Source organism: Ips typographus, linkage group LG8, assembly GCF_016097725.1.
Source record: "Ips typographus isolate SLU linkage group LG8, UJ_Ityp_2.0, whole genome shotgun sequence".
Classification (NCBI taxonomy): Eukaryota; Metazoa; Arthropoda; class Insecta; order Coleoptera; family Curculionidae; genus Ips; species Ips typographus.
In genome coordinates, this window is record NC_138429.1 from 3,928,707 (window position 1) to 3,938,124 (window position 9,418).

The following is a 9,418-nucleotide window of genomic DNA, read 5'->3' on the forward strand; positions in this document are numbered from 1 at the left end:
CAAAAATACAAATTGTTCGTTAATAATTTGTTAGTCACGTGGTTTTAAAGAATAATTTATCTAAACAGTCACGTGAGCATTATCAAAATCATACATCTCAAAAACACTCTTTATATCGAATACTGCAAGAAAACGTTTCTAAAAACTAATTCTTGCAACTTTAGAGCATACTTTGACAGTTTTGACGTTATTGACAGTTGTCACGTGATTGTAGAACACCATTTAGCTAGACGGTCACGTGACAATTGTCAAAATAACTGCCATAAATCTCAAAAACACGTTTTATTATCAAATACTGCAAGAAAACGTTCCTAAACCCTGATTTTTGCAACTTTAGAGCAAAGTTTGACAGTTTTGACGTTAGCGACAGTTGTCACGTGATTGTAGAACACTATTTAGCTGGACGGTCACGTGACAATTGCCAAAGTAACTGTCATAAATCTCAAAAACACGTTTTATTATCAAATACTGCAAGAAAACGTTCCTAAACCATGCTTTTTGCAACTTTAGAGCATAGTTTGACAGTTTTGACGATATTGACAGTTGTCACGTGATTGTAGAACACCATTTAGCTAGACGGTCACGTGACAATTGTGCAAAATAACTGTCATAAATCTTAAAAACACGTTTTATTATCAAATACTGCAAGAAAACGTTCCTAAACCCTGATTTTTGCAACTTTAGAGCAAAGTTTGACAGTTTTGACGTTAGCGACAGTTGTCACGTGATTGTAGAACACTATTTAGCTAGACGGTCACGTAGCAATTAACAAAATAACTGTCATAATTCTCAGAAATACGTTTTATATCAAATACTGCAAGGAAACGTATCTAAACCCTGATTTTTGCAACTTTAGAGCATAGTTTTACTGTTTTGACGTTAGTAACGGTTGTCACGTGATTGTAGACCACTATTTAGCTAGACAGTCACGTGATAATTGTCAAAATAACTGCCATAAATCTCAAAAACATGTTTTATTATCAAACTGCAAGAAAACGTTCCTAAACCCAGATTTTTGCAACTTTAGAGCAAAGTTTGACAGTTTTGACGTTAGCGACAGTTGTCACGTGATTGTAGACCACTATTTAGCTAGACGGTTACGTGACAATTGCCAAAATAACTGTCATAAATCTCAAAAACACGTTTTATTATCAAATACTGCAAGAAAACGTTCCTAAACCCTGATTTTTGCAACTTTAGAGCATACTTTGACAGTTTTGACGTTATTGACAGTTGTCACGTGATTGTAGAACACGATTTAGCTAGACGGTCACGTGCCAATTGTCAAAATAACTGTCATAAATCTCAAAAAATCGTCTTGTTTCGAAAACTGTGTTAAAATTGTAATTCTTTCAAAATCTAGTCAAATTTTGACATTAGTGACAGACATCACGTGGTTTTAGAGCATAATTTGGAGTAAGAAAATTACTGTTTCAAGCGCATTTTTAGAATCTTTGTTAGATTTTCTGATCCGACTGATCCGTTTTTGCAAGTCCTGGAGAACGTTTTGATAGACTTTCAATGAACTCACTAATCCATCTCCCAAAGATCAGTAAGAATGTTTGGAAGAACTCTAGAGGATGTCTATTATAAGTTTTTAGCCTCCAAAACCTTCAGTTAACTGGAGAAGGAGGCAAAAACGTCAAAATGCTTCCATCTGGCAAATTTGGCGTGTTTTATAGTAGTAGTGAGTAGTAGTAGAACTGGGCTGAACCTTTGGTTGCTCATTTCTACTAAAGCCAGTATTACAGGAGTTACAGTCTAGAAATTAGACAAGGTTTCTGAAAATGTTAAGCTTCCTCATCAGGAAATATAATATCATTTTGGTAGCAATCCTATAATGAGTTTTGATAACTATATGATGCTGGAATAAGCACCAAGGCAGCTGAGCAATATCGCTGTTCTTTGCTGTAATCCTCAACAGATTTTCATTCAAAAGTTTATCTGATAAAATCCTATTCCTAATAACAACAAAATGAACTTTATAAGGAAAGTCATAAGAAAGGCTAAATCAATTCTTTTAGAATATCACCTGGAAATCCAATACAGTTAGACTGAAAAATCTCTCAAAAAGCAGAGTTTACTGCTTGTTTTTCTCAGAATGTTCATTCATTTCACTTTAAATTCGATAGGACAGTTTTTGAGATACGCATAAGTTAAACTGGCCGTTAGTTTGACAGCTGATTGACTAACATTTCAGGTTTCTTGAGACTAAAGTGTTCATCAAATTGAGTTGGAGAAAATTCAAAAATTGCATGTATACTCTTAAGGAAAAAACAGTTAACCAACGAAGCAGTATTCAAAAAGGTTTTAGTTAGAGAGCAAATTTTCTTCAGGACGGTCATCAGAAAAACAATATTAATTGAAACAAATTCAAATTAGGACACTTAATTTGAATATTTTAACAAAACAGCTACCTAATTGGTTAATTAATTTGTCATGAAAATTGTAATGTTTAAAAGTCCCGTATCAATTTACCAGTTCATTAATGAATCAAAGCGATAAGGCGACAAATGAGTTAAATTAATGAAATAGTGTGTGGGTTGGCGTTGGACATTTTCCGAACGCCAAAAGAACTTATGAATGGGTTGATACCAGCAGTGGTAGCACGACCTGTCCAGCCACAGACGAAATATTATCAAGGTTTCTCCATAAACGCGTTCCTTAACCAGCGGGGAATTTTTGTGATTTATCTCGAGGCGTTACCAGTGAAATCTGATGGCGTTTCATATTTTGTAATTATATACCATGTCTGATTTACTTAGCACTCTCGCACAAGATGAAATAAATCTGTTTGTTATTGCCCAATTTTGCAAAAAAATTACTCAGATTCTCTTGAATTCGATCATCTCGAAGAATTACCACCAATGGTGTTAGCCACTTACCGGCTTTACATTGGACAGCTGAAGCTCATCAAACTATCGCAAGACAGATCGGGCCACACATCAAGCCTAAAATACGTTTGAAGTACCATATAATAAAGCTTTGTGAGGTACATGGTAATGATTGATGACCGCTGATTAACCGAAGACAAAACCAACATCAGTTAAGTGATTATGGAATTATATTTGCTACTTAAGAATTATTTTATATTCAAACTGAATAAGAATCCAAAGCTACTATATTGAAACATTCATACAATATTTTATAATTTTCAACAATTTTCTAATAAAAACCCACGTTGTAGAGACTAGTAATAATTTCATAACAACATATGTGATATGTAAAACATCACAGGCCAACTGACAAATCGGACCGTTTGAAGTTTACTGTTTGTTTACAACTTTTTTTAAAACCTTTATGTCTTTATTATTCGGCCTGAGTTTGTCGATTTCGAACATGTGTACCAAATAGTTGAACCAGAATTCCTGTAGAAACCACATCAATAAACCACGCGTTTCTCTGACGCGGCAACATGAAATAGGCATAGTTTAAATTGAAATGTAAACCACGGAATTATGACTTTCCGGGTGCGAAATGTTTAAAGATTATTATTGTCGATCAATTTTCTTAATTTGTGATGTTTCAGCCGTAAACATGATTATTATAAAGCATTCAGAAAGTAACTGACATGTTTTCATAGAAATACTGAAGCAATAAAGCGTGGATTTTTGTCTGGTTAAAATGTACAGGGTGATTGATATTCTAATGGTAGTGTCTTGAAAATAAGGATTTTTTTTTCAAGAAAATAAAGAAATTGTATTTATTTAATTTATAGAAAAGGTACATTTTTGTAGGGATGTCAAGTGTTTACCATTATAGTTAGTTTTAGTAGGATTGTATGTAGTTATTAAGAAAATTAACAGTGTTACTTGATCAACTTCAAAGGAGGTGAAGAAGGTGGTACGTGGAGGTAGAAGGTGGGAAAAAAGGTTTTTTTTTTGTTTTTATGGTGGTTGATTGTCAGAGAGACTTTGAGAGAGCTTAAAAAAGTCAATTTAAAAAAAAAGAGAAATTTGAGCAAAAATCAGACTATTGAAGATCTTAGAAAGCTTTTTCCTTCCGTAACGGAAGTTACTGGGTGTAATACCGAGTGCTACCAGCAATTGTACCGTCTAGTCCACGTTATGACATGGAGCAGATTGTGATAGAGGACCTATTCCAGAAGTGGTTAAATCGATAACCGAGGAGGCCTCCCGGCTGTTACCGAGGTACAGCCTTTGCAGTTAAAAATCCACCTCAACGGAAAAGAAGAATATTAGTCAACTGACGGTTTATTTTGGACAATTTGGACTCTTTGACGAAGAGTATTAGTTGTAAGTAGTTTGTAATTTTTTGTATTAAAGACATTTGTAGTTTCAATGATATATTTAGAAGCAGGATTTTTAGGTAGAAAGTAAGTTAATTAGGTTTAGTTATTTACCTTAAAAATAACTTGGCATCCCTATTATAGAATTTTTATTCAAGCTTATTTATTTAAATTTTCTTTATTTACTAGATTATTAGAATGAATGGTCAGGGTGAATCTGATGCCAGTTATGATGATATTATCATGCAACTAGGAGGTGAGGGAGATTTAAGTAAATCTCATCTTCAGGATGATAATAATAGTGACAGTAGGTTGGTCGTTTATGAACATGAAATAGGTATGTATTGGTAATTTTTTGAAAATTTGGCTACTGATGTAATGACTCTGTATGAAACCTAGGATATTTTGGGGGAAGATAGCAAAACTGTCATCATCAGACGACTGTATGAATAACCCAGTGAATTTGCTTTGGATCATACAAAATTTGTATTACAATAAAAAAATTGGCGACATTTAAGATTTCTTGTTTGGTTTTTCACTTTAAGGAAAGTAAGAAAGGGACTTATTAAAGAGGCTTGGGATAGGAGATTTTTCAAAATATCTGCTAGTTAAAACCAGAGTTTTCTTAAAAAACTTAGGTGAAAAGTGAAAAAGGTTAGGTTAGGTTAGGTTTAGTATCCATTGAATGAAGTTATAAGTGCGACATACGAGATTTTGCTGATAAAGTATGTTTCTCACATTTTTCTTGGATTTTCTTTGCATTATGTGGGTATAGTAATGACGAATCTAATTTTTTTCTCAAAAAATGCGCGTTTAAAAATGATAACATACGTGTTCGAGCATTTTAGCCAATATTCCTTGGCTGGGAATCAGATAGATGGGTCAAGCAAGACTACTGCTTTTTACCCTCCCATCGCTGTAGACAACAGGATAGGTCTGTAAGAGGAAGTCCAGGAAATTTTCCTTTCGGAAATTTCCCAGTGTTGCATCGGCATCCTCTGTCCTGGGAAAAGAATGCCCCCGCTGACGGAGGGGCTCTTCTGGCGCTCTTCTTGTCCTCCATTTCTTCTTTCTTCATCAGCTCGTCCATCTCTGGTGGTCCTGGCAAACTATAGGATATCCAAACAGCCGGCTTTCGTCCGTCTGTTTTCACATCCTAAAGTTTTGGGGAGTTAGGGACTGGTAAGTGGGTGATGGAAAGTGCCAGGAGTGCAGTCTCAGTTAGCACCGGGATAACTGCGGAAAGGTTCTACCCAGATTTTGAGAATAAAATTCTCGCCACCCGGGGCGAAGGTCTGGGGGGAATTGTGGTCCTCTTCTTGGCTGGTTGGTCCTGAATTGTCGTCTATCTGAAACAGAAAGAAAGTGTCGTTTGTGGGGTGCTTCTAGCTCTGGGTCGTAGTTCACTGCTTCTCGCAGTAACTGATTTTCGCTGCTTGCCGCTTTTTGGAATATCTTCACTGAGCTCTGCTTGATCCTTTCCGTTGCGGTGGTGAACTTCAAATCTCGCTGGATGTCCACGTTTCTGACGTACCAAGGGGCGTCCACCGCTGTCCTGAGCGCAATGTTTTCTACAGCTTGGAGTTTCTTCGTTGAAGAACCGACTTGATGAGCGTCACTTTGTTCCGAAGTGCCAGCTTCGCTGTCCTGCCTGTCATGGGGTACAGTTTTGCTCTGGTCGCTTTGGCTTTCTGTCTGGCGTATTCTATGTGGCTTCCCCACGTGAGTTTCTTGTCCATCTTAACCCCAAGGTACGTCACTCGATGTCCAACTTGACGTTGCCTTCTATCCTCATCTTTGGTCTTCTTTTGAAGACGATGGCCTGCGTTTTCTCCGCGTTTAGGTCGATCTTCCATTTGTTGTACCATTTCTCCAATGCTGTTGTCTCCTCTTGAAAGTATCAGGTCAGGAGTCGACCGCTTCTGTTCCGGGCCATGATTGCAGTGTCATCCGCGTAGAGTGCTAAGCTGGTTTGCTGAGTTCTAGGTGGATCTGAAACATAAATGTTTGAAACGAACCTTGTGACACTCCTGTTTCCATTTCCACCAACTCCAAGCATTTTTCTCAAAGTTAACTCCCTAAATTGTAATCGAATTTATTCCAAACTTCATGGACCCCACTGTATAATTCTTTGAGTGAGGAATTAAAAAACAAGTCTCTGGGAATTATTGGGACAGAATTCTTGTGTTTAATGCGAAAAATAATCGGACGCTTTAAAGAGTGAAAATTGATGTGGCATCCATCGTTGATAGTTGATTGGAAACCAGCTGTGGAACTATAGACGTATTTTGGCGTCAAGTGTTTACAATATCTGTCTCATTTTAACTCATTCCGATAAAACAAGATAGCTTATGTTACTACAGCTTAAAACTCAGATTAATACTTCTCTTGTATATAATGTCTTACTTTGACTTGCATGTGACTATATCAAGTTACAGAGTGAACTCTAAAAGTTAAACTGTCAAATGCCAATTTAAAAAACTTTTGTATATAGGTTTATGCAATCTACAAATCCAACTTTACAACAGTCTTTTTGGAATTGTAAGTACTAATTTATAGCTAGGAATGTTAAGTACCTTGCTACGTGAAAAGAACTATCTACATGTAATCCAAACAGCTTGCACCTTGAATAATTGTTTGTCAATCAAACCTGCTAAAGCTATGTCAGTTAAAAAAAAAGTCACCGTTCGAACGTATCAAATTAATCTCGTCCTTCTAGTCAGATCGATTCATATCTAAATTTATTTCCAATTCTCGAAAGACCAGCACTTTTCAGTGCAGAAAAAAACACCCCGATCAGTTATTCCGAACATCTGCTTTAAGTGGCCAATATTAATAATTATTAAATTTTACCTGAACCGCATTCGTCTCTGTCAACGAACCCATACGTCATATCGTTATGACGGGCCGTCATTGCGGTCGCATTATGCTCTATACGTCTCGCATTTAAATGGGAATTGTGTAATGTTCCAACATTGACACCATCCCCCATTTTACCTTATTATGTGGTAAAATATCCGTCCTTCTTTCTGACAGACAATGGCTAAAGTGTCACAACGCGTGATATGCGTTAAACTGTTTGTAGAGTTGCCAGTTTTCAACGTTTGGACCTTGACAAGGGTTGTTTTGGTATTTATATGGGGGGTTATTATGCCGCTTTAGAAGCTTTCAAATGGTGCCGGTTTCTTTTAGAAAGTAATCCTTTGACTTTGTAGAAGAATGCTGAAAACATCACCAAGTGGTTTTGCTAATGGTGTAAAAAAATTATGACAGTTGCATAAAATTGCAATAAGAGGAAATGGGCTCACACGTTTATAAATAAATGCCCAGTATTAAACGTCATCAATCTAAGTAATGAGGATTAATGGCAGTAATCTAAAAGTCGCGCCCAAAGGGCACGACAAAGTGGAACAAATTTTGCAAATGAAATGCGCATTATTAAAAAAGAGAAAAACAGGTTGCTATTAAAAAAAAAACACAAATTCGATGGTCGGTCTGCGTGTGGAACAATTATTGTTGCAGGGTCGGATTTATATAATTAAGTGGGCAGATAATATAAATTAAAAAGCGCGGCTCTGCCGGTCAGACGCTTTTATTCGCATTATCTTGTATTTTTTAAATCAACCTGAAATTAAGGGGGCGCAGTAAATTTTCCCCGGTTTCCTGAAATTAAAAATAATATCAGGGGGGATTCTAGCTGCAATAAAACCGGGCCATCGTTACTACTGGAAGAGAATAAATTCAATTATAAATCCTGGTCGGTCCGATCCTAGCACCGATTTTACGGGAAAGCACAAAACTGTAAAACGAGAAATGGGGGATAGGAACTCTTGATAAGGATTTTATACTTTTGATATCTGGATTAACGATTTTCGATATAACCCAATGCTGTGTCTTCAAAATATTTATTATTATGTCACCAACACGAACTTTTTGCCATTTATTATTAGGTTTTTAAAGAAATTACATGACACTTAAGAAAATCAAGAAAAATCATAATTAATTTAACATCTAAAACCCGATTGTTTCTGCAAGAATAGAGGTTGTTGTTATTGCTATTAAGTCCAAATTTTCAGTATTTAAGAAAATCACACCACTGTTTGTAGTTTTTCATTTGTTAAGAAAAAGCAGCAAGCTGAAAGCTGCCTTTTTCTGAGTGAACATACCAATTCTTGACTGCAGTTCGGAAAACAGTCACTCTTCAAACAAATATTAACAAAATGCTTTATAGGGAACATCAACGCCGGAAAAAAGTTGTTCAAAACCTCTGCTGCATTAGGGTTTGTTCTCAGTTCAGTCAACGTCTTGTTGAAGTCGCTAAACTAATGAACAGTTTTCTGAGAAAATTTTAAAATCATCAGCAAATTTTCAATCACTTTAGGCAAGTCGATTAAAACAAAGTTAAGAATCCCAAGTTGCTCCTCAGCAGAATACCAGAAGTAAGGGAAAAGAGTGATGATGCATATTTTTCCAACTTGACAATTTATGTGCAAGTAATTACTAGATATGATTAAGAAGTTGAAATTAAGCAGTTTTTCAAGTAGTAACTGGTGATCAACCATATCGAAATCTTGGTCCAGCTGGTCAGATGCATGAGTTGAAGAATCCATGTTGTTAAAAGCAAATTTGGTCTTTACTACTCATTACAGCTGATTTAACATGGCAAGGAGGAGACAATTTTCAATATGTGATTTATTATCTGATTTATGGAGAGAAGATATAATTTCACTTTTTGAACTGTCATCTTGTTTCGCATCTCCTCTCTCTCAAATATTCATACTACTTATTCTTGCTTTTGTATATCATTAACTAACATAACATGAACAGAAATGTTTGGCGCAAGCTGCTCTATAATTAGGCAAAAATATTGCTCTGGGTTCCAGGAGACAGAGGAATTGAGAGAAAAGAAAAAGTTAAGGAAAAAACATTCAGAAAGAGCCTTTCTGAATGTTTTTTTCCTTTACCAATTAAAATACACATAACTACTTAAAAAAAACACGATAATTTACTTCAAATTTTCAGTAAACTGAATCAACAAAAAACAGCCCTTAAACATTTCACGTAATCCCGAAATATCGCATGCCTAATATTTCTAATGCACACCGTGTCATGCAAACTAGCAATGTCCAGTATCAATTTGGCTAATGCACTTTTGATTGATTGAAGCAA